Below are 27,398 nucleotides of genomic sequence, written 5' to 3' on the forward strand. Positions count from 1 at the left end.
AAACCACTCAAGTACACAAATACGTTTGTTTCTTCTTTTGTTGTCTAAACTACTTCGTCGCTATTCATTTTACATCGCGTGTTCAATGTCTCGAGGTTGAAAACAAATGGAGTAAAAGAAAGCATATCACAATGAAGCGTAGTTCTCGCTTTTGCCACTATGAAATTGCAACTGTGGGGCAAATTTAGATATTTAAATATTGTTGTACACAACGAACAGTAAGGGAGAAAAGGGGCCCAAATAGGTCAAATATAGAAACCCGGGAGACTACTGAAAATTAGGACCAAATTCGGGAGCTTTCGAGAAATACGCGGATGGCTGGCAACCCTACTGCAGAAACGTTGTTCTCCGTGTCGTTCCCCACGTAGCTCATTACCTTATCACATAATTCCTCATCAGCGTAAGCGCCACATTTTCCAGGTCTGTACATAAAAAAAAACAAAGTTGCCTGTTATCGTTAGATATGAGCCTTATTCCTAGAATTACATGGTTTTCATCCTTCAATTTTTCGTACCTTACATATTCTTCTTTCACGTATGAATACTCCCCCTCCTCACGTTCTATTCTGTCTACGATTAGCACTCTAGATCAGTGAGAAAATTTCCGCAACCATAATATCACTTCACACCCATTTTATTTACTCGTGTCAGAAGTATACTTAAACATACAGTTAAAATAGAATAATAATAAAACTATTTACAAAAATTACAAAAATCAACCAACAAAGGAAATTGACCAAATTTACTGTACATCTAGATGGTGTTTTACCAAAACTGATACACACCTAGGGCGTTGGCGGCAGAAGTATTAAATGTTGCTCTGAGCATGAAAATGGGCATAGAAGTCAGTGATACATATGGTCACTATTTGTTCTTCACCACAGTCGCACTTGCTGTCCTCTGATGCGAAGCCTCATAACTTAAGTGAGGACTTAGCCCTGCCGACGCCAGTTCTTAATCGGTTAAGGGACCTCCAAACACTCCAGTCTTCATTGTAGCCAGCCGGAAGATGTCCACGCGGCTCCATCCATTCTGGCTACTTAGATTTCCACAAGGAAAGTCTTGCCTTATCTGGTGGTTCTTTCGGAGGCTTTGATGTCTGGAGGAAACTTTTCCTGGATTCCAGCCTAGATTGAGATTGTTGATGACCAAACAGCGAGTGAGCTTCAACGTTCTCAACCTTCAGTCGTTCTTGATTGGCAGCGACTTCTCGACGAATACTTGGAGGTGCAACGCCAGCAAGACAGTATAGTTCCTCAACAGGGGTAGGTTTCAGGCATCCTGTGATTAATCTACAAGCTTCATTCACTGCAGGGTCCACAATCTTGGTGTGGTAAGATCTATAGCACACAGGGGATGCGTATTCTGCAGCAGAGTAACACAGAGCCAATGCAGTGGTTCTACGAACTTGTGGCTTTGCACCCCAGTTAGTACCTCTCAGCTACCTCAGGATGTTGCTTCTGGCACTGACTTTGTGTTTGATGTTGGAACAGTGTTTTCTGAAAGTGAGGGAACGGTCCAGCGTTACCCCTAGGTACTTTGAGGTGAAATGATGTTCCAAGAGGATTCCATTCCAGTAGACATTTCCTTGATGCCTCTCTGTTCTTGAGGTGGAAAGCAGAGATTTTGACCGATTCAGCTTATTTCTTCAGAACACTGTCAAGAGTGAGTTCTACCTCTTCAAAAGTTGCACTCTGGCAAACTAGTGCAAGGTCGGCTGCATATATGAAACTTGTTTTATTAGGGAGTGGTTGGTCATTGGTTTGTATTAAATAGCAATGGAGTTAGTACACTTTCTTGGGGTAATCCATTTTTCTGTGATCTCCATCGGAGTCTTTGTCCTTATCAGCCATGATTCCACTGTACTCTTTTAGAGGACAGTTGCCCAGTTGTACTTGCTCTTAAAATAACAATCACCACCACCTGATTAAACTCCTATTACAATAGCTGGTAAATATACATGTATTACATTACTTAATTCTACTCCTGTTTTTAACAATACTTTTACAGTTTAACAATAACAACTCTGTCATCTCTACTTAATTTCCTGCTCCCTGTACTCTCATCGCCGCTCTCAGGTGGAGTAGTCGTCGTTATACCGTTCCCCCTGAATGCACCTACCTATAACACTTTCTGAACAAAGTGAAGGTCATCTGAGCGCAGATCCCTGTCTCCTACCAATCCATTAGAATCTACAGATCAATAACCCTCATGCACAGTATCCCCCTGATACCATTCTCTGCTCCCTTAAACTTTTCCTGCAGTGTCATAACTAGATACCATACATTCCCGACTACAGGGTCTCTCTTATAAACGCAGACCGTCCAGCGGCGTTTAACTCTCCGAGACCTAAGCAGCCGTACGAGAAGCGCGCGCATAATTCTTGACCTTGCAAGGAGCGTGGACGTGTTCGATCTAACATCAATAGCCAATCTGAATCTCAGCTGTTAATACGGTGAGACAGTTACCACTGCAACGCCGTATTTTCGTATGTAAAACTTAAGTACAAGTCGGCTCGACGGGTACGCGATGCATTTGTTCAGCAATTTCCTAGAGAAGTGCCACCTTCATGAGCACAAATTCACGTAATTGTAAATAAATTTGAAACTACTGGCTCAGTGCTCAATTTTAAAATTAAAAATAAAACATGCGCACCCAAACAGTTTTTACAGAAGGAAAGCTAGATGACATTGGTGCGAATCTTGGAACGGTCACCGAATAAATCACTCACAAAATTAGCACAAGTACGGGCTTCAGTTTCTTCTGCACAAAGAGATAAAAATTTGTTACACATAAAACCGTACAGATTTACACGGGCCCATTGTTTAAAAACCTGCTGATTCAGCCACAAGAGTGAGATATTGTGAGTGGTATCTTGCATCATAGAACGGTCGTTTATTCGACCCACAGCTTGTGTTCTTTTCGGATGAGGCCTGGTTTCATCGTAATGGTCGTGTGAACAGACAAAACTCTCGCTACTGGTGTGCAGAAAATACTACTGGTATTTATGACTGTGAAGGATGGCACTTCCAGCATCTTTTATAAGGTAAGATTTCATATAAGATGGTATACACGCTTAAAGCAGGGCGGCCGCGCGCGACGTAAGTTCAGGCTGAGGCAGCTGCTGTAGCGCAGGGTACAAACACTGTGCGTTATGTCTGTGTTTATATGTTTATATGCTAGTTCTTACTCCTGCTGCCGTAAGTTGTTGGAACCAAAGTCGAAAATGACCACCTTCTCCTTACCCCCTTCTACTTTCCATCAGACTCTTTCCCACCGAGCGAGTTGGCCGTGCCCGTTCTTCTGATATCGGTTTCCACGTAAAACTGGAGGACTCGAAACTATAATCTACAAGATTTTATTCTTTCAAGGGATCTCTATTCTCAACTAGGCATATGTCCAACATAATGAGAGGCAAGAGAGAATGTGCCAAATAGGATGAGTTATCTTCATGTGACTTCAAGGATGATCAGATACATCCCTCATGGCGTGAAGTAGTCTACTCCGCTGTCAACAATCTCGCACCACCTCCCGTTATACAGTATTTTACTTTCACGTGAAATAGGAAAGTGTGGGTTTGTCTCATTTAACTGGGAGATTCTTTATTTGACAAAATAAACAGTTTAAAGAACGGTATTTTTCTAGTAACTGATATGCCCACTCTCAAATATATCCCCTACATTCGACAATTTATAGCCCAATTAATGTAATGATAAATATGAAGATAGCATTTATGAAAATAGGTCGTTTCTGTATGTGCATTCTGCTTGAAAACGCGTACTATTTCACGTTCCCAGTCAGGGACTGTGAAGATAAGGTGTATTGTTCATGGAGTGTTGACACTCTTAGGTATGCGTCTTGTGTATTAAAAATATATTTTCTGAAGGAATATCTATCCAGATTGTGCTGTTCAAGTAAGTCTTTAAATCATCTTCATGTTCCTCTGATATCGGTTTCCACGTCAAATTGGAGGACTCGAGACTATAACCTAAAGGCTGTTATCCTTTTAAATGGATGATGTTCACCTGTAGGAGTCATCTCTATTCACAACTAGGCATATGTTCGTGGAAATATTCAATTAATTGTACTATTTATTGTTTAAATCCCATGTAGCTGCAAACAATATGCAAATTTGGTAACAATGTTTAGAGGGCTTCTTAAAATATGAACATTATTCCACGTGAACTCAGAAATAAAAATTATTTTGAAGAAAAGTGGTTGGAAATACTCGTTTCTGCGCTACATTAGCTTCCTCTGTTCGGCACTCATTTACAGTATATTAAATGTTGAATATGGTATATATTTTCCCGACGCTCGATGTTTAACATAAATATTATGAAAAAACGACAGGTAGTAACGATAGGACCTTCATTTCTTTACAGTTATAAAGGTATTACTATATGGAATACAATAAAGACTGTCGTTAGGAATTGGTTATTAACCAGTTCTGAAAACACATTTATTAAATTTGATCAACTTCCGCACATTTAAAAATATATTTTGAAAGTCTCTATAGTTTCCTCTTCCAAGCAGGAGACGGACAGTGACCTTCCTACATTAGTATGAAAAATAATAATTTCTAGGATGCTCGGGCTAAAGTGTATAAGTTAAAAAATGCCAACTGTACAACAGAAGCATTTTTTCTTTATTCAAGCACTATACCTACTACAGAGCATGTAAGTGTTTTAAAATGTTAGGTTCTTAGTTTAAATGCTGTAAAATAAATCAAAATTGATTTCAATGAAACATTTCAGACAAGTGTTCACTTATACTAGTTTTACTACCTACATTTTCTCACTTATACTGTCTGGACCATTCAAGTTTTCAGGTTCAGAATAGCTAAAAGTACATAAAATTGTATATGTAAACACAATGAAATTGGACTAATTTCAACAAGAGAGATAAAAAGTGTCACGAAATTAAAAGCATTAAAATGCTGCTAATAAAATGCTGTCAGTAATCATCCTGAGGCATTCGGTGAATTCGATCTATAAACTGTCTTTCCTTATCAGCTATCACTGAATTACTGCCTATGTTTGTTTCTAGCTCGGTCTTCATCCTCGTGTCCTTCCCCACCTGGATAAATGTCTGGAATACTGGATGTTTGCATATCCTAGTAGAACTGATGGAAAGCACTTGGAATACGAGAAAGCAAGTCTAAAATGTCCCTTTTTCTTCTTTAAACGGGAAGTTTGCCGTTGTAGCACCTATTTAGTCTAAGCACCTCTATGCGTCCTCTTCTTTTGAGGTCTAAGGTTCTAAACGAATCCTATTTTTTTTCAGGGTAGTTTTGAACTACATTACACCCCAATCCCTGGTAGAACGTATCTACTTTACATGATGCCAGCTGAAAGGATTAACACCAGTACCCTTTTTGCGGTGCATAAATGAAGTTCTGTACAGGTCCCCAAAATCCAGAAAGTCCTAGCGGGAAAGTTCGATGACCTGAAATGTCTTTTTCTTTCCCACAGAACGTATCACCTGGGTCCAGCCGTGGGGATTATAAATAGGAAACTGCAGTCTCTTCTTCTGCTTCTCTATGAGCCCGGGGTCAACATCACAATCTAAGTGGCTATGACGGCTAACCATGAATTTATGATATATCAATTCCAAGGTTTTTTGATATCGTTCACTGCACAGAAGAACACAGCGGAAACATGGGAGTTCATATTTTGCCTCTAGCATGTGTCCGAGTACATGGTAACCTTCTTAATATCTGAGGCCTATCAATTGTTTGTAAGTGCAGGTTGCGACCTGATTGGAACCACGTCCTCTCTGTCTCGTTTCACAAGTAGCATGTTACTTCTTTCTCGCTTGTTTTTTGCATAGTGAGATTAAAGGTCCACAACTGTCGCTTGTAAAGAGAAACATATGTCTGAAGAAATGAAGCTGGTAAACACTGTTGCATACCGAACGAGTAGCACCGGGCTGTAAGGTCTTCTTTGCACAGCTGTTTGTCTTCGTCCTTTGCTAAATAAGCTGCGTCTCCTTCTTTATGATGAAGTTCTTCCAGTTTCAACTTCTCTCCTTGGTTTTCCTCAAATCTTTCTTTTTGTGTGTGTGTGAAAAACATCACATTTGTGGAATGTGTCTACTTTGAGTTTCTTATAAGAAATGCTCGTTTTATGGAACTCTTTATTCGTATATTGGACGGGATACAGGGTCGCATGTTTTCTCACAATACAACTTGTACATTATTTGCAAATTTATGTGGGGTGGTAGATACGAAGACTCGGCCTCGTGTAGTGCGATTCGTACGCTGCGAAAGATGAAATGTTCTGTTTAACTTCTTGTAATTTACTGTAATTGTTTTTTACCTGGTGGGTGTCGCCCCCTCCGGTCTGGTTGGATGGCACCGGAAACACTAGCACTTTGATTTGTGATAACAACAGTAACGAACATTTGTGACACATCAAGTGTCCGCATGAAGCAGTCTCTACAAACTCTTAATCGCTCACCGTCAACTTTGAAGTGAAACAGCTGAGTCACTTTCCTAGTTTTTTTGTCTATCTGGATCATTTGTGCGTTTCCGCGATGTACCTGTTTCGTTTCTACGAGTTGAGCAATTAGCTCTTTTGTTCCTGTCACCCAAAGACCAAAATTCATCAAACAGCTCTTCCCTGATCGGTTTCTCCCTGTGGATTGCCTCCAGAATCCTCTTGCACTTCATCCGACAGTCCTCTTAGCTCTTATAACATTACCCTTTGCGTTTACATATTCCTTTCCTGTATTACTACTCAATTTCCACTCAGCTTCAAGTTTTCTGGAAAACACTGCAACACGATTTCTCACTTCTTTTGTATGAATTTGCGAGCAGGAAGTGCCTTCGTTTTGCGGACTGGCTGAATCACTGCTTTTGGGTATATAGGTCTTGTCAAGGTCAGAATCGTCGAAGTCGGATATTTCACTGTGGTTTTCATTAGAATTAGTAACCAATTCTATGCAAATATTGCTGGCATTTTTAGGAGTGGGCGAAGTAGATGAACTGAACTCTATATGGCACACTGTTCGTCACTGTCACTGTTCAGGAGCTTCTCAACTTCTACTGCTGTTTCCATCTGTTCATCGCTAAGTTCCAACGAAGACCATGAACCGACTTCTATGTGTTCAGCTATAAAAACTCCACTGGATTCATGCTGATCTGAAATGACATGGACAACCACCATCTTGTCACTAAAAATACTATAATGCATGGCGAAGAATTTGTAAAATTAAAAAAATAACAGATATTATACACTCTGTATGGACGTACTCTTCCTGAGCCAGAACCACCTACAAAATCTTCTTAGCCCTTGATACCATGTCGCATCACAAAACACTCACTCATACAGCAGTAAAAACTTCTTTTATCAACAGCAGCAAGTCGCAACCGAACTAACCCTTCTGATATTATTATACACTGTAATGAACAACAATAACTGAAATTGTTCTTTGGTATTGTATTGCAACAAGGAGGAAAATGGCTTGTACTCTTTTACTAAGTGTACCTTGTAGGAAGGTGCAGTGGTAAAATCTGTACATGTTGACATACTATTCTTACCAAGCACATAAATTCCATTCTCAGTTATACTACACAGTTAAAAAAATTAGAGGAACATGTTTTTGAATGTATGCCACGCTCCACAAAACAATACCTCACACCCAGGTATGTTACCAACTAAACCTTTATTCTTTACCGTTAAAGTATACGAAAAAACATCGATGGATTCGCGTTCATTTTCAGAACAAAAACGGAAATGTCCAAATAGGGGAGAAAAAGTCAGTCCTCCAGGGTGTATTGTTATCACAGCTGGAGAGGTTCAGTACGGTGTATGTCCTCCACGAGCATTTATCACAGCTTGGCACCTACATGGCATGCTTCCGTATAAGTCGACGGAGGTCAGGTTTCGGTATCAGGTCCCATTCTTCAATGAGACCCTAATCGAGGTCTTAGAGAGTCTGTGATGGAACAAGACGCCCACGAACACTTCTGTCAAGCCTATCCCACACATGATCGATGAGATTAAGGTCGGGACTCACTGCTGGCCACTCCATCTCTTGAATGTCCAGTTCTCGCAAGACAGCTCTGGTGATGCCCGCTACATGAGCCCTGGCATGTAGTTGCCAACACTGTATGCAGCAACCAACAGATGTTGAAGCAGTATCTGCTCGACATACCCCCGCAGCGGTGAGATTACCACGGACGACGACAAAATCCGTACGGCCATCAATATGATGCCACCCCACATCAACACAGAACCTTGCCCGAATCGGTCGCCTTCCTGGACAACATTTGGTACGTACTACTCACCACGGGGTCTCCGTACACTGACGTCCATCACGCTGTGTCAGGGGAAATCTTGAGTCGTCTGTGAACAGCACAGGTCTCTGTTGGCGAAGTTGCCAGTTGACGTGGGTAGGGGCAAGCTGAAGGCGAGCTGCGCAATGTTGCTGCGTTAAACGGAGCGCTCGAACAGGACGTCTGGGTCGTACAGTGACCCTCCTGAAGTCTTGTTGCAGTTCTGGCAGTTGCTGAACGACGCCGCAACGCGCAGATGGTCAGATACCGGTCATCCTGTGGGGCTGTCATGCATCCACGACCTTGTCCAACCCTCCTTATGAACTGGCCTGTCTCATTGTAGCGATTCCACGAGCGGTGAATAACTAACGGAGAGACATTGAGATCCACAGCAACACGACGAAAAGTCCATCCTTCCTAGATCAAAGTGACGGCCCTTGCGACTTAAACCTCGTTAAGGTGTCTCATGGGATGTGCTGGTTGACGTACAACGTGCTCAAATGAACGCAGTAGTCCGTATACCTCACAACGACACACGGACGCACCGCTATTCATTTTCTCTTGAGGGGTCACTTAGCAGTTTAATGCATGGCTACGCCTACAGATGGAGTATATCTTCGATTTGGCATACCGTACCCTGAGTAGCTAATGTCTCAACATATGCTGTACGACCACTGGAACCCCATCTACCAAATTAACGTTCACATACCAGACGTTACAAAACATGTTCCCCTATTTTTTTTGAACTGTATATTTGTACCACGTGCCCTTACAGCTCACTGCTTCTCTTCAGACTTATATAATTTTTTACCACAGCTGTGTGATGACTACCTCACAGAATCTGGACTTCTCATTTTGGCATTTTAATTTACTTATACTCTTTTGCCCGAGCATGCTAGATGTATTCGTTCAGTTTTCAAAACACACACTGAATGTGTTCAACCCTACACGAACTGCAATCCCTGTACACTTCCTTCAATTGAACGTTCGCAACTTTGCTACCCACTTTCTGAGCAGCCACGTGACTTTGGGGGGAGTTTAAACACACCACAAGAATTAGTAATTAATTTTTTATTCGTATATCAATAACGGCCCCGTGAATTTGAAAACGTACATTTATTCAAGTGCCAAAACTTGTGGAATGACATCAACATTTTAATGATTATCTAAATAATATCGTAAACGACAAAAATTATTTACGTAAAAATTTAAAAAAAACTATACACGTATGAAAACAAAGCCGGTCCCGCCGTATAGGGGTAGCGTGACTGCCTCTTACCCAGAGGCCCCGGGTTCGATTCCTGACCGGGTCTTTTTTAACTGCGTGTAGTTAATTCACCTAGTTCGGAACTTGGTTTTTACGGTCGCCATACAATGTACCACACTGCCAACCTCCACAGAAACACGCAATAGTCAATATATCCCTTCATATAGGGTTGGCGTCAGGAAGAATTATCGACAGAAAAACTGGCCTTAAGCCTTATTAATACTCACCCAAGATGATAGAGAAAAGGTCAGAAAAGAGGAAGATAGTAGAATAATGTATGATGGCAGAAATACAAAGAATGTAAACTATCACAAGGAAAGAAACTTGCTCCCTTCAAACATACGTACGCTTATTGCATTGATATTTCTGGAGCATAGCAAAGTGTGGAGTTGAAACATGGACAACGACTGGCGCAGACATAAGAAGAATGAAAGCTTGTTAAATTGTTACGGAAGAATACTGAACACGAAATGGTTAGAACGTAATATTGCATTCTCTTTAATGTCTTTGTACCGCATATTAATTGCATCCAGCACTGACTGTCTTACTCTAGCAAGTCCCGATCTACTGTGTGATGACTTTCTAAAGACTGTTCACAATGGGGATTGTCTCGGACACTGTCACTATAGAAAACTTAAGACGAATGTTGCTTGATCAAAAACGTTTAATATACTGATCAATAAGTCAATGTGTTCCCGTAGTGATACTATAAAATTTACAGCATGGGTGAGATCAGCAGATGCGAATACAATGGATCTCTTCTGAGTTTCGAAAACATTTCTGCATACGAGGAGTTGAATTCAGTCGTGTAGGTTTAACTCGAATCAGGCAGCTGTATTGCAATAAAGAAAGATATTTCTGTGCATCTTTAAGAATCTTTGTAGATTTTGAGAAATGCTTGAAACTTCCTACTAATTTTCTACATAACGCAATGATATTCTCAATATTCTTTGAACTGAAAGTCCCTCTTTCAGAATAAGTTAGTGTATGAACTGGCAAGAGAGAAAATTTTCCCAAAGTCATGGCACTTACTACATTACGACCGTTGTCATGAATCACAGCCACTATTTTATTCATCAAACCGCAAGTTTCTAATGTATTGAAGAAATTTAGCATTATTTTCACCCATTTGTCTTACTAAAAAAATCGTCGATTGCTCTTAATGTCCACAAATCAATCGAAACAGCTATGCTATCTGCATGTCGGAGCTCATCTTGTACTCTTTTTTCTACTTCCTGATACAGTTCTGGCAGGATGTCACTTCATATATACAAGCGGGTAGACATAGTGTCTTCTTCTTGCGTTACGGCCTATGTAGGACCACGGACAGCTCCTTCATGGATTGCATTTTCTTCTCCTCCCAGAACCTCTTCATCCTTTCTCTTCTTCTCTCCCGCTCTTCTTCCGAGATATTCAGTATCCTCTTCTCTTGTCTACTCCACTGGTGACTCTCAATCCTTTTCCTGTATCCATCCTTATCATTGATCTCTGGCATATTAGTCGGTATGTACTTGCTTCTCCAATTTTCCTTTTCTTTCACCTTGATCCCCAATTCAGATCAATCTTTCCGGAGTTCAACTACCCACTTGGTTCCTGTCTTTCCTCGTGTCCTCGCTGTTGTTTCCCATACTCTTTTCGTCATTCTATCCATATTCATCCTGATTACATGTCCCGCAAACCTTGCTCTTTTCAGTCTGATTTCTTCTGAGATTGTCCTCATGTTCCGGTATAGTTCTTCCCTGGGTCTCCTCATCCATCTCTCACCTCCTCTCTTAGGGCCTAGTATTTTCCTCAATATTTTTCTCTCCTCTTTCTCTAGTTGTTCCGCACCATTTCTTCCTAGTGCTATTGTCTCAGCAGCATATAATACAGCATTTCTCACCGTTGCCTTGTAATGTCTAATCTTTGAGTCTGTAGATATATTTTTTATTGTATATATCTCTGGTCATACAGAAGGCTGATCGCATCTTCTTTATATTCTCTGTTATTCCCTCATTGCTCCTATTCCTTCCTGTTATAAATTCTCCTAGGTACTTGAATTTGTCCACCTTTTGCACGGTGCCTTCCGGTGTTGTCCAATCCTCAGTGGTATTCAATGTCTTTGTCTTGTTGTAGGCGATCCTCAGTCCTACCCTTCCGGCTATATTGCTTAAGTTGTAGAGTTGTGTCTTTGCATCTTCTTCTGTCTCACTTACTATAGCTATGTCTTCTGGGGCTAACAACCTCAGTCGTATAACTGGACAGTCCCGAGCTGTCCCAACAATCATTCCTTTTAGCTCATGGAATGGATCGCACTGTAGACATAGTGAATCTACATTACTTTCCTTTTTGCTAGTGGCTTTACGTCACACTGACGTCTTATGGCGCTGATGGGATACGAAAGGCCTAGGAGTTGGAGGGAAGCGGCCGTGGCCTTAATTAAGGTACATCCCTAGCTTGTGCCTGGTGTGAAAATGGGAAACCACGGAAAACCATTTTAGGGCTGCCGACAGTGGTATTTAAACCCACTATCTGCCGGATGCAAGCTCACAGCCGCGCGCCCCTAACCGCACGGCCAACTCGCCCGGTATATATTTCTATATTTAAGGTGCTGAATCACTGCTTAAATCCTTTTATCTTCTACAATGCTAAATGGCTGGTTGTCTTTGCGTATCATGCAAGCTAGTTTGATGGTAATTACCTTCTATCGACTGTCTTCCGGTTTAAAATTGGATTTACCGTCCACATAAGATGTGAGAGTAGGCTTGCTAGTATTTGAGTACTGTGATAGTGGTGGTGATGATGGTAGTTACAGGCTCTTCCACTGCCATTTATTCACTTATACTTTCACTGTCTCAGTTTTTGTTGTTTCCGTTGTTGTTGGGATGTTCATGTTCAGCAAAAAAAAAAAAAAAAAAGATCTTAGGTGACATGTTTCAAGTTGCTAATGCTGTGAGATTTTCCTCCTCGTCAGAAACTCTTTACAAATGTGGCAAACAGCACGGTTATCACTGAAATGATCCAACTGGAAATAGTTCCATACTTCACTCATATTACCCAAAAGTGGTAGAGTACGAAACGCACCGGCTTCTGTCACTTCAAAATCACCGACTTGAAATTTAAAAATAGTAATCTAAAATCAAAATCAGGTTTCATACGTTGCTGGCATTCTTAAATTAAGTTGCTTCCATGTTTGTGATTTGATAGTTTTAATAGACCACAGGATTTGTGTAATTCAACTCTCTGTCATTCGTTACACTCGGAGCTAGGTTATTTTGTAAGGGGAGTGAGGTTTTTCTATAGCTGTCTAAATTGAAAATAAATGACGCCACAAATGAACGCAATATCACGTTCGAAGATAACTTATCTTCTTCAAGCTACAATTAGTCACGTTTCATTGCCCTGGTACATGACATATAAAGAAATTTGTACTTCAAAGGAATTTGTACTTCAGACATACTGACACCACAATATCTACAGAAATTCAGACGAAGGCCCTTTTTGTTATGGAATCAGTGGTGCTATAAACGAGCCCAATTTATTGCCATACCGAAACTTAGTTCAGACATGCACTGCTTGCGACCACTTAAAAATCTGCGATTAACACAGGCATCGAAACAGTATGGAGCTCATCTGTAGTAGTATCGTTTGATATCAATGCCACTTTAGTTTTTTTTTTCGCTAGTTGTTTTTACGTTGCACCGACACAGATAGGTCTTATGGCGATGATGGAACAGAAAAGGCCTAGGAATGGGAAGGAAGCGGACGTGGCCTGAATTAAGGTACAGCCCCAGCATTTGCCTGGTGTGAAAATGGGAAACCACGGAAAACCAATTTTCAGGGCTGCGGCCCCGCCTTCATTTTGGGATCGACTGAAGATGTACGGAGACACGTCTCGTCCACATTAACATTTGAATGTACACTAGGTAAGTAATCGCTTTTCATCTATTACACTTGTATTGACAATATATTTCCATATAGATTGCTTGCAGGACAGTATCAACGTTGCGAACGAACGTCATAGCATAATGTTCCTAGCGGCAACTACTTGCAGTTACCCGTTAGATCAAACGCGTATTTCACACGGAAAAGAATCCTACAATCTGAGACTATATTTTGAGCTTTCCTACCAAATTTCATGAAATTCGGAGCGTTCGAACACACATACTTCCCTCGTAGGAGGGGTCGGAGAGGAAATAAGAGAGGAACGGGATCATGCAATCTATGCTATACTCTGTTAGAGACCACGTGATCGTCATCCTGCGTTCCTTTATCTTCTACCCACAGTACGTTTGATGCACAACTAAAAATTCATAACTTTTGTCAATGGATGTTTAAATAATACTTGGATATTAACTTCTATCTCCCTTAAGTAAGAATAGTTTAACAAAGGCTCGCATTCTCAGGAAAGAAGTGGGTTTGGTTAGTCGGACTGTGCCCCAATGTATTCGTAGTTCGTCTCGAAGAGTCTGGCCATGGCTTGCCAGGACAAAACTACAGTGATACTTACGACATACAATGTAACTCACCTCTAACTGCTCCATAGTCAATGGAGATCTTGTTCCATTAAGTTTGGTTTAACCCCCATAGCTAGATGCTGGCGTTACAGGATGTTATTTTTTCGGTTTCTTATTTGTTTTTCACTGCTCGAGCGGCGCGTGGCGCGTCCTGGTGACAGGGAACATGAAAGGAGAAACAAAAAATTTAACGTATGGCTACACCCTCATTCCTCAAAGAAAGAGAGAAATCATGCAGGTCTAATCTTATGGTCTCATAGCACATCGCCAATGAAAAGGAAACTCTGGTGAAGCTCATGAATGTTTGAATAGTAAACTTCTTGAGAAGGACAACGAAGTACAGTTTTATAGAATGTGTTCAAAGGTATGTATTGTACCAGTAAAAGGTAGCCCGTACCAACTTGTTGTTTGAAAAGAGCATGAATAAAGTCCTCAAGGCGCTTCCTAGGGAAACATAGCTAGGGCTTGGTACAGGATGATAGGTTCTATCTACAATAAGCGAGGGTGTACTTTGAATAGTCTGTTTATTCAAAATATTGGCAAGTTGAAATTCATATCACCTTGGTGCAGTGAACCGCCATCTCCCGAACTGTCTTCCCGAATGGTTCTCCAGGCAACTCGTACTCCAGGATCCTCTCGTCACCATGGAACTGGACTCGTGTTCCCAAGTCCGCTCGCCCCCATGGAATCAAACCCGTGCTTCGCACCTGAAGGTCTCGAATTTCTCGGAGGTCTACGGCGACCTTGATGAGGGGTAATCACTCGTAGTTTAGCTTTATATGAGTGTTCACAGTCGTACAGTCCTCCGACATGTTCACAATCACTTGTCACCAAAACTTGCAAAATACTGCCTTTAATTTATATGGGCAGGCAACACGTTGTTTGGAATATGCCAAAAACTTCACTTGACACTTGCAGATAGAAATTAATGAATGTCACTTCATTTTGTTAGTCGAAAATGCGGATAGCATTGATTTAAGAAACGAAATGATGGAACACATTTCATGCTTATTTACCACTGAAAATGAGGAAACTAAACACAGTTCACTTACAATACACTGTCAGTGGTTACTTGCCACAACGAAAAATAATACTGGCGCACTTGACACACAAAAAGATCTATTAAAGAGTTTATCCGTAAGACACTGCCAATAGCGACGAAATAAATAATAACTTGTCAGTCACTCTTAGCACAGCGAGTCTCGTAAAATAATGAAGTAAATGAAGGATAATTAGAAGCAATTATATACAATTACGCGCAGAAATGAGTTAAAATCCAGTTAAGATTAACACTACAGTAGATTATCAGTTTAAGTCACTCGTATTTAACTGTACGGTTGGCACAGTTTATCGTACTCGAAGTTTATTATTAGTTAAAGAGCTCTTGTGTTGAATAGCAAGAAATATGCTCAGATAGTCTTCACTTAAACCGCAGTGGTACGTATAAGTTAGGAAATTTGTTTGGAACGGTAATAGGGAGATACATTCAGGGAAACGGGGTTGTCTAGGGAGCGGTGACTAATAAGGGTACAGAGATCTGGAAGTCAAGCAGGGATGACGTAAAAATGTTAGAGTTGAACTGTAGAAGTACTGTAAATAAAGGAATAGAATTAAGTAATTTAATAGATATATATTTACCAGATATTGTAATAGGAGTTTAATCATGGCTGAGAAATGATATAATGGATGCAGAAATTCTCACGAAACTGGAGTGTGTATCGTAGAGATAGGATAGGAATGGTGGGAGGGAATTAATTCTTGTAAAAGAAGAATTAGTAAGCTACGGAAAAGTTAAAGATGAGATACATGAAATTCTAGGTGTAAGGCTCATTTCTAAAGATAATAGGCAACGTGATGTCTTTGGAGTGTACAGTCCGGGAAAGGGTAGCGCTGACACGGATTCAAAATTATTTGGTAAGATAATCAGCTATGTGGGAAACGACATGGAAAGGAATGTGATTGTAGCGGGAGATCTAAATTTACCAAATGTCAATTGGGAAGGAAATGCGAACGACAGGAAGCATGACCAACAAATGGCAAATTAGCGAATATGGGAAGGACAGCTTATTCAGAAAGTGACGGAACCAACTAGAGGGAAAGTATCCTGGACGTGGTGCTGATAAAACCAGATGAGCTCTACAGAGAAATCGAAGTAATAGATGGTATTAGTGATCACGAAGCTGTTTTTGTCGTAGTTAAAAATAAATGTGATAGAAAGGAAGGTTTTAAAAGTAGGGCTGTTAGGCAGTATCATATGGCTGATAAAGCAGACATGAGGCAGTTTTTTAAAAGTAATTATGATCGGTGGAAAACGGTAAATAAGAATGTAAACAGACTCTGGGATGGGTTTAAGGCAATTGTTGAGGAATGTGAAAACAGGTTTGTACCTTTAAAGGTGGTAAGGAATGGTAAAGACCCACCTTATTATAATAGAGAAATAAAGAGACTAAGGAGGAGGTACAGACTGGAAAGAAACAAGAGTTAGAAATGGCTGTGGAAGTAAGGAGAAATTGAAGGAACTTACAACAAAACAATCTAGCAAAGAAGGCAGCCAAGGATAACATGATGGCAAGCATAATTGGCAGTCATACAAATATTAATGAAATTGGAAGGGTATCTATAGGTACTTTAAGGCAGAAACAGGTTCTAAGAAGGACATTCCAGGAATAATTAATGAACAAGAAGAGTGTGTATGTGATGATCTTCAAAAGGCAGAAGTATTCAGTCTGCAGTATGCAAAGATTGTTGGTTACCAGGGTAATGTCCAGATAGAGGAAGTGACTAATGCTAAAGGAGTATTAAAATGTTCATATGATAATAATGATATTTACAATAAGCTACAAAAGTTGAAAACTAGAAAAGCGTCTGGAATAGATAAGATTTTTATGGATATACTAAAGATAATGGGTTGGGATATAGTACCATATCTGAAGAACTTATTTGATTGTTGTTTGGTTGAAGGAGCTATACCAAATGAATGGAGAGTTGCTGCAGTAGCCCCTGTGTATAACGGAAAGAGTGATAGACATAAAGCTTAAAATTACAGGCCAGTAAGTTTGACATGCGTTGCATGTAAGCTTTAGTAAGGCATTCTTTCTGATTATATTAGATAAGTTTGCAAAATTAATAAATGGTTCGATAGAAAGGAGTTCGGTTTTAGGAAAGGTTATTCCACTGAAGCTCAACTTGTACCCTAGGATTCCAGCACGATATAGCAGATATCTTTGATTCAGGAGGCCAAATGGACTGTATCGCGATTGACTTGCCTAAAGCATTTGATAGGGTGGTTCATGGGAGACTACTGGCAAAAATGAATGCAATTGGACTAGAAAAAAGAGTGATTGAATGGGATACTATATTTCTAGAAAACAGAACTCAGAGAATTAGAGTAGGCGAAGCTTTGTCTGACCCTGTAGTAATTAAGAGGGGAATTCCTCAAGGCAGTATTATTGGACCTTTATGTTTTCTTATATATATATAAATGATATGAGTAAAGGAGTGGAATCAGAGGTAAGGCTTTTTGCGGATTTTGTTATTCTGTATAGAGTAATAAATAAGTTACACGATTGTGAGCAATTGCAAAATGACCTCGATAATGTTGTGAGGTGGACAGTAGGCAATGGTATATGATAAACGGGGTTAAAAGTCAGGTTGTGAGTTTCACAAATAGGAAAAGTCCTGTCAGTTTTAATTACTGCGTTGATGGGGTGAAAGTTCCTTTTGGGGATCACTGTAAGCATCTGGGTGTTAATAAGGAAAGATCTTCATTGGGGTAATCACATAAATGGGATTGTAAATAAAGGATACAGATCTCTGCACATGGTTATGAGGGTGTTTAGGGGTTGTAGTAAGGATGTAAAGGAGAGGGCATATAAGTCTCTGGTAAGACCCCAACTAGAGTATGGTTCCAGTGTATGGGACCCTCAAGAGGAATTCTTGATTCAAGAACTGGAAAAAATCCAAAGAAAAACAGCTCGATTTGTTCTGGGTGATTTCCGACAAAAGAGTAGCGTTACAAAAATGTTGCAAAGTTTGGGCTGGGAAGAACTGGGAGAAAGAAGACGAGCTACTCGACTAAGTGGTATGTTCCGTGCTGTCAGCGGAAAAATGGCATGGAATGACATTAGTAGACGAATAAGTTTGAGTGGCGTCTTTAAAAGTAGGAAAGATCACAATATGAATGTAAAGTTGGAATTCAAGAGGACAAACTGGGGCAAATATTCATTTATAGGAACGGGAGTTAGAGACTGGAATAACTTACCAAGGGAGATGTTCAATAAATTTCCAATGTCATTGAAATCATTTAAGAAAAGACTAGGAAAACAACAGATAGGGAATCTGCCACCTGGGCGACTGCTCTAAACGTAGATCAGTATTGACTGATTTATCATACAAATGGGTAAACAGAATTTAATGAAAATCGGTATGTAGAGTCGGGAATAAGAAACTACAATCTAGGCAATAAATAACTTTATTCGTCCTAGTTTAAATGGTAGTTTACGGGTAGGCGCCTAAAATGTAATTTTTAAATGGTATTGGTCCTATCAAAAATAATTACATAACAATAGTTATAGAGAATACAATTTCCGATCATTTATGTTTTATTCAGTTTTGTCGTACTAGCTATGGTAAGAGTGGTATCAGAGTCGGAAAGTAACTAAATATGAAGGCCTACAATGTCGAAAGCTCATAAAATGATCAACAATAACATTACATTGACCATTGTTTGTTGTGATATTCTTGAGCTCCTATGCTGTCACTCATCTCCGAGAGATAGGATTACTGCTGCTTACCGAGTACAGTGACTCTCTATGTACAGTGTGGCCAAGTTCAGTCCAGCCGCCATGTTTTAGCCAAGTACTCAATCAGCTGATATATGAAGGGGAGTGATATTATTATTGTTTCAATAAATAATAGACTATGTCTATTTATTTTGCTCATGCTGTGTGTATATAACCCTATCAGTATTTGTTACATTCAGAGTCTAACTACCTGACGTAAGACTTCAAAATTTAGATTTATACGTGGCATAGGCCAACAAGTCTCAATTAGTGAAGAGGTTAGAAATTCTGTGTTAGTAGCAAAGCCTATGATAACATTTATATTATAATACATGTAGCATAAAATCGTATAGTCATAGCCTTGAATAATGTCGACTGTAAATTTATGTTTTATTCAGTTTTACCGCACCGACAATGGTAAGAGTGGTATTCCAATTTAAAAATTAACATTACCATGTTCCAGGTCACATGGTTTTACGTACCAGAATATACAACGCAGTATAATTTAACTATACATAGAAATGTACTTTTTATATGACTTATCGGTATGCATATAATCTGAACACACGGAGAAGATAGAAAAGAATATGATTAGTTAAACGATGGACAGACAAAACAGTGTTACCTAACTCCATATGTATATTAAAATAAGTCAACTGTATCATTTTACTCGTGGTACTAATAGAAATAATATCGAAAACCTGCTACACTTTAGTGTTGAAAACAAGCAACTGCCCATGGTCTCCGGGCTGTGTATAGTGCTCCTTTAATGATGACTACGGTTTGATCCCCGCAATGAGGAATTAAATATTAGTATCACTAAACATGATCGTTAAGGCGCTGAAGTCCTAACGGTCTGACACCGAGTTAAGCCGGTTCGAGTCCCGTTGGTCGAAAATAATTTCACCGTCAGAATGTTGGCCGGCAGGGTGGTGGCGTGCTAGATGCGACCGTGCCACATGCGACCCGTGCCACTAGCGACCGCATAATCTGTAACCGTGCCGGATGCGACCGATGACAAGCAAATTGTCATTTGATAAGTTGTGTCATCGCCCAAGATAAGGTAAGCTAAACGAAGTACAATGCATTTCAATAAGTCCTATAAGCAGCTACTGCCACTACTTTACATAACACTTCTGGGGGAAACTCGTTTTACAACACGAAACATGGTGATGCATTTACGTCTTTTCCCATCGGGCGAGTTGGCCATGCGTTTAGAGGAGCGCGGCTCTGAGCTTGGATCCGGGAGATAGTGGGTTCGAATCCCACTGTCGGCAGCCCTGAAGATGGTTTCCGTGGTTTCTCATTTTCACACCAGGCAAATGCTGGGGCTTCCAGGGGCGCTTCCTTCCAATTCCTAGCCCTTTCCTATCCCATTGTCGCCTTAAGACCTGTCTGTGTCGGTGCGACGTAATGCCACTAGCAAAAAAAAAAACCTAATTCTCTGAAATTATTTACGACTTAGGCCTACTTACTTATCGTGTCCTATTAGTACCAGGAGTGTCCGAGGACGTGTTCGGCTTGCCTGGTGCAGGTCTTTCTACCTGACTCCCGTGGGCGGCCTGCGCGTTTGGATGTGGGATTATGATAGTGAAGTAGGGAGAGATGAAACCCGGTTTCGGCACGTAGCCTACTCCTATCGAATAACACCAAGGGGTCTGCTCAATGCTTTACGTCGCCATCCTACGGCCGAATCACTATCAATAGCATCATATCCCCTCACACCATTTGAACACTGTGAAAAGGCTTCGATTTGAATCCAGGCTTTTGGCATGCAATCTAGTGATTAGAAAAGGTCTACCACCAACTTTCCTACCCTGCCGGCCAATATTCTGATGGTGAATTTTTTTTTCATCCAGGCTAAGTGGCTCAGACTGCTCAGACGGTTGAGATGTTGGTCTTCCGACTCCAACTTGGCAGGTTCGATCCTGGCTCAGTCCGGTGGTATTTGAACGTGCTCAAATACGTCAGCTTTGTGTCGGTTGATTTACTGACACGTAAAATAAGTCCTGCGGGACTAAATTCCGGCACCTCGGCGTCTCCTTAAACCATAAAAGTAGTTACTGGGACGTAAAGCCAGCAACATTATTATATTTTTCTTTCGACCAACGGCACTCGAACCTGCTAACCACGGTGTCAGACCTTTATTTTAGAAAAGACCAAGTTAGGTACTTATAAGCAATCTGCCACTTGGTGACAGTCCTTAATGCAGATTAATAATTGGAAGTGATAGATGGGTCGCATGCGGCACGATGCTTATCCACTCCGTCGCTACTGGCACGATAATGGCCTGGTCACATCTGGCACGTAACCGGCAGGGTAGGGGAGGTGGTGGTATAACATTTCTGATCACTAGATTGCGTGCCAAAAGCCTGGATTAAATTCCAAACCTCTCCGCAGTGCTCATATGGAGTGAGGGCATATGACGCTGTTGATGGTGATTCGTCCGTCGGATGGGGACGTTAAGCCCTGAGCAGACCCCTTGGTGCGACTCGACAGGAGCAGGCTATGTGCCGGCACCGGGTTTCACCCTCTCCCTACTATCACATATCACGTCATTCATTTCATCTCACCCTAAGTCCTCTGATGAGGTTGACGTCAGGAAGGGCGTCCGGTCATAAAAACCCGCCACGACAGATTCATCTCACCTCATACCCGACCCCGTAGGGAAACGGGACAAGGGTTGGACAAACAAACATCACTATACAAAAGGCCTATAATTTGAGAAAATACTACTTGTTGCTCGGTGAAAACAAGCAGTTATCCTGGTCTCGGAGTACTTGTATTCAGGACTCAATTATCAACCACCCAAGGTTCGATCCCCGTGATGTGCGACTAATTCTGTGCCTCGGTTCAGTTAGCACTGGTAGATACCCGCTGTATTTTAAACATTATATTTGATACTATCGATTTTGCTAATACATTGTTATTACTGTTATCATTACCTTCTTTTTCTACCCCTCTTCCACATCTGTGGGGTTGTGGATAAAAACTGCGTTTCACATGTAGATCTGGTCCTGATGAACGGCCGGATGCCTTTCCTGATGCAAATCCGACATGGAGGGATGTAATCACTATTGCGTGTTTCTGGGGTGATTTGTAGTGTGGTATGTTGTCTGAATATGAAGAGGAGTGAGTTGGGACAAACACAAGCACCCAGTCCCCAAGCCCGATATATTAAAATATCCCACACGGCCGGGAATCGAACCCGGGACACTCTGAACCGAAGGCCAGTACGTTAACCATTCAACCACGGAGTCGGACTATTATTATAATTATAATGTATGGGAAAAATCAATTTGTTACTAGCCGGCACTTATAACCCCGTCCTTTAATAGATGAATAGCCATAAAAGTTTGAATTCGAGAATATATCAATCATAATATCTCATACGGTGAAAATGAATGAGACTTACAGTAAATGATCGGGAGTGACCTTTCCTATAACTTTTGTTATGTACAGGTTTTAGATAAAACAGACATTTTCGGGGATAATTGGACATTTGTGAAAAATAATATAATCGTGAAAGTCTGTTACTTTTCCTTACATGGTAAAATCGAACAAAACGTAAAAGGTCGGAAATTATGTTCTAAACAACTTTCGTTATGTACAGGTTTTCGATACGTCGTATATTAACGGAAAAATCCCCTGTGGCTGAGGGCGGTAGAATAACACCCACGGTATCCCCTGCCTGTCATAAGAGGCGACTAAAAGGGGCTCCAAAGGCTCTGAACTTTGGAGCGTGGTTTGGCGACCACGGGCCCATAGCATGTCCTGGCATTGCTTCCACTTACTTGTGCCAGGCTCCTCACTTTGATCTATCCTATCCGACCTCTCTTGTTCAACTCTTGTTCTTTTCCGACCCCGACGCTATTAGGTTTGCGAGGGCTAGGGATTCGTTCATTTTCACGCCCTTCGTGGCCCTTGTCTTCCTTGGCCAATATCTTCATTTTTCGAAGTGTCGGACCCCTTAAATTGTTTCTCTCTGATTAGTGTTATATAGAGGATGGTTGCCCAATTGTACTTCCTCTTAAAACAATCACCACCACCACTAACGGAGAAATCTGACATTTACTGCCTTGACCTCCATAAAATTACCAACACATTTTGTTATCATTGTTACCATTATGATGCATGAGACAACTCTACTCGTTGCTAGGAGCGTTTTATAACGTACTACTTTCAGAGCTAAAACAAGCAATTGTCCAATTTCATTTTAAACCCCTTTCCGGATTTGTTTCTGCATTCATATGCATAACAGCCTGGCGTAATTTTCTTCAAAACTCAGACCTCAGAAATACGTAAACCCACATACATTTCGAAACTAATAATACTAAATAATCTTACGTATTTAATAAAAACATGTTTTCGGTTGTATTGAGGTTAAAACAGGTAGCCTGTACTTCGCTGAAATTGCATAAAGAGTGATCTTACCCAGTCCGGAATGCGTGAGTTTAAATCAGCTGACGGGGCATTTGGCTTAAACATGGCAGAACCAATCAGAATTAAACACTCGTTGGCCACGCTGTACATATAGAGTCACTATTACATATACATACATACATACATACATACATACATATATACATACATACATACATACATACATACATAATCATTATAGACTGTTATGCCTTTCAGCGTTCAGTGTGCAAGCCTCTGTGAATTTACTAAACGTCGCCACAATCCTCGATTTGCAACTAGTGTTGTGGCCTCATTTACTGTAGTTATATACCTCTTATCTTTAAATCGTTAGAAACCGAGTCTAACCATCGTCGTCTTGGTCTCCCTCTACTTCTCTTACCCTCCATAACAGAGTCCATTATTCTCCTAGGTAACCTATCCTCCTCCATTCGCCTTACATGACCCCACCACCGAAGCCGGTTTATGCGTACAGCTTCATCCATCGAGTTCATTCCTAAATTAGCCTGTATCTCCTCATTCCGAGTACCCTCCTGCCATTCTTCCCACCTGTTTGTACCAGCAATCATTCTTGCTACTTTCTTGTCTGTTACTTCTAATTTATGAATAAAATATCCTGAGTCCACCCAGCTTTCGCTCCCGTAAAGCAAAGTTGGTCTGAAAACAGACCGATGTAAAGATAGTTTCGTCTGGGAGCTGACTTTCTTCTTACAGAATACTGTTGATCGCAACTGCGAGCTCACTGCATTAGCTTTACGACACCTTGATTCAATCTCACTTACTATATTACCATCCTGGGAGAACACACAACCTAAATACTTGAAATTATCGACCTGTTCTAGCTTTGTACCACCAATCTGACATTCAATTCTCTTGGATTTCTTACCTACTGACATAAATTTAGTCTTCGAGAGTCTAATTTTCATACCATACTCATTGCACCTCTTTTCAAGTTCCAAGATATTAGACTGCAGGCTTTCGGCACAATCTGCCATTAAGACCAAGTAGTCAGCATAGGCCAGACTGCTTACTACATTTCCACCTAACTAAATCCCTCCCTGCCATTTTATATGTTTCAACAGATGATCCATGTAAACTACGAACAGCAAAGGTGAGAGATTGCAGCCTTGTCTAACCCCTGTAAGTACCCTGAACCTAGAACTCATTCTACCATTAATTCTCACTAAAGACCAATTGTCAACATAAATGCCTTTGACTGATTTTTATAATCTACATTTAATTCCATAGTCCCCCAGTATAGTGAACATATTTTCCCTCGGTACTCTGGCATATGCTTTCTCCAGATCTAAGAAACAAACACAACTGCCTATTCCTCTCGTAGCATTTTTCAATTACCCGGTGCATATTGAAAATCTGATCCTCTCTGTGGTCTGAAACCACACTGGTTTTCATCCAACTTCCTCTGAACGACTGATCGTACCCTCCCTTCCAAGATGCCAGTGAATACTTTGCCTGGTATACTAATAAATGAGATGCCTCGATAGTTGTTGCAATCCTTCCTGTTCCCTTGCTTATAGATAGGTGCAATTACTGCTTTTGTCCAATCTGAAGGTACCTTACCAACACTCTATGCTAATTTCACTACTCTATGAAGCCATTTCATCCCTGCCTTCCCACTATACTTCACCATTTCAGGTCTAATTTCATCTATTCCTGCTGCTTTATGACAATGGAGTTTATTTACCATCCTTTCCACTTCCTCAAGCGTAATTTCACCAACATCATTTTCCTCCTCCTCATGAGCTTGGCTGTTCGCAACACCACCAGGATGATTTCCTTTTACATTGAGAGGATGTTCAAAATATTCCCTCCACCTGTCCAGTGATTCCCTGGGATCTATTATCAGTTCACCTGAATTACTCAAAACACTGTTCATTTCCTTTTTCCCTCTCTTCCTACGATTCTTTATTACTGTCAAGAAAGGGTTTCCTGCTGCTTGATCTTCTTGACACGACTTCTTTTTGGATTCAACAACTATTTGTTTCGCTCTGTTTCTTTCATCTACGTACAAATCCCTGTCTGCCTCGGCCCTTGTTTGGAGCCATTTCTGATAAGCCTTCTTATTACGTTTACAAGCTGCTCTCACCTCATCATTCCACCAAGATGTTCGCCTTTTCCCATCTTTACACACAGTTGTTCCAAGGCATTCCCTTGCTGTTTCTACAACGGCATCCCTGTATGCCACCCATTCACTTTCTATATCCTGAACTTGCTTACTGTCCAACTATTCTAAATTTCTCACTAACCATATCCATGTACTTCTAATTTCCTCGTCCTGGAGATTTCCTACCCTTATTCGTTTGCAGACAGATTTCACTTTCTCTACCCTAGGCCTAGAGATACTTAGTTCACTACATATCAGATAGTGGTCTGTATCATCGAAAAATCCCCGGAAAACTCGTACATTCCTAACAGAATTACTGAATTCGAAGTCGGTTAAGATATAGTCTATTGTGGATCTGGTACCTCTAGCCTCCCATGTGTAGCGGTGAATAGCCTTATGCTTGAAGAATGTATTCGTAACTGCTAAACCCATACTAGCACAGAAGTCCAGCAAACGCTTCCCATTCCCATTAGCTTCCATATCTTCCCCACATTTAGCAATCACCCTTTCGTATCCTTCAGATTCCCAACTCTCGCATTGAAATCGCCCATTAGCACTATACTATCCTTGCTGTTGACCCTGACCACGATGTCACTCAATGCTTCATAAAACGTGTCAACTTCATCCTCATCTGCACCCTCACATGGTGAATACACCGAGACAATTCTAGTCCTAATTCCTCCAACCGACAAATCTACCCACATCATTCGCTCATTTACGTGCCTAACAGGAACAATGTTGCGTGCAATGGTATTCCTGATAAAGAGCCCTACCCCAGATTCTGCCCTTCCCTTTCTAACACCCGTCAAGTACACTTTATAATCTCCTATCGCTTCCTCGTTATCTCCCCTTACCCGAATATCACTTACTCCTGCACATCCAGATGCATCCTCTTTGCTGACTCAGACAGTTCTACTTTCTTTCTTCCATAAGCCCCATTAATATTGATAGCTCTCTATCGAATTCCATTTCGTTCGCCAAGTTGTTTCCAAGGAGTCCCTCGCCTGTCAAATGGGAGTGGAACTCCGTTACTCCTATAGGTCCGAGGCTTGCTTAAAATGTTCTGAGCTCGGTAAATTCATGAATCAGGATGCTACCCTACTTGCACATAGTCCAAGTGAGGATCTCTCCTCTAACGGGTTATGGACCACCGGTGGATTGTATAGTCCTAGCCGCCTGAGCACAAGGAGGGCCATCTCACAATATGTCTGAGATGCTCCCTCCCATTCCATAGCAACTGGTATCCTGACTCTCAGGACCACTTACTAGGCCACTCAGCCGCTGCCCATGGTTCACGAACTAGGACGTGACTACAGTAACCCACACCAATACCGAGTAAAACAGTCTGCCTGAATATGGGCGGGAAAGAGCCGGAGAGTTAGATAACTTTATTCTTTAACATGCCTTTCCTCTTGGTTCATAAATGTTCTGAAACTACTGGCACGTAACACACTGGTTCACCATAGTATTCCAGCAATTCGATCCCTACTCTGACGCGCTGATTCGAATGAACAGTATGCAAACTTAACGGAATACGGCAGAGGAGTGTTTACGGCTGTCTGCGGCCTGGTCATTCAAGACCTGGAAAATTGAACTGTTGGATCGGCAGCATAGAACTGTTCGTTAAAAATGAGGACATGTGTAGTTTTTCGTTTGATCGAGTATTTTACATAACATTGCTTTTAAGCGCGACATTCCTACTGACGTCATTGTATTGACCAATGTTGATTTCAGTTGGGAAAACCACTAAGACAGTATTTCTGAGGATGTAAAAAAGGCAGGTGGAGAGTGAGTGTCTGCCATTAGAAAATTCCCAACTAGACTGTGACTGATGGTAGGCAAGACGCCTACCATTTTAATGAAAATTCCCTAACACAGTCTTTGCATGAGAAAGGACGTTTGGTCATCCCCATCGCATTTTTGGGGTAAGGGTAAGAGCTATGCAATTAATACAATCTTACTCACAATGTGTAGGCTACACTACCTAACCTAGAATTCTGTATACAACGTAGAATTCCGTAGCGAGGAAC

The 27,398-nt window shown here is 41.0% G+C and overlaps 1 protein-coding gene across 3 annotated transcripts in view; it reads right to left on the reverse strand.

Moving 5' to 3' along the window:
- SCAR (wiskott-Aldrich syndrome protein family member 3 SCAR) overlaps positions 1-27,398 on the reverse strand; it is a 360,993-nt gene that overhangs the window by 295,719 nt on the left and 37,876 nt on the right. Inside the window, exon 2 of one of the 3 annotated variants that reach the window (XM_068225425.1) lies at positions 14,053-14,191. The exons of the other annotated variants lie outside the window; for them this stretch is intronic. The gene's annotated coding sequence lies outside the window, so the exon portion shown is untranslated. The remainder of the gene's footprint in view (positions 1-14,052; positions 14,192-27,398) is intronic. 3 annotated transcript variants of the gene reach the window in all.

The sequence above is a fragment of the Anabrus simplex genome, chromosome 1 (assembly GCF_040414725.1).
Source record: "Anabrus simplex isolate iqAnaSimp1 chromosome 1, ASM4041472v1, whole genome shotgun sequence".
NCBI lineage: Eukaryota > Metazoa > Arthropoda > Insecta > Orthoptera > Tettigoniidae > Anabrus > Anabrus simplex.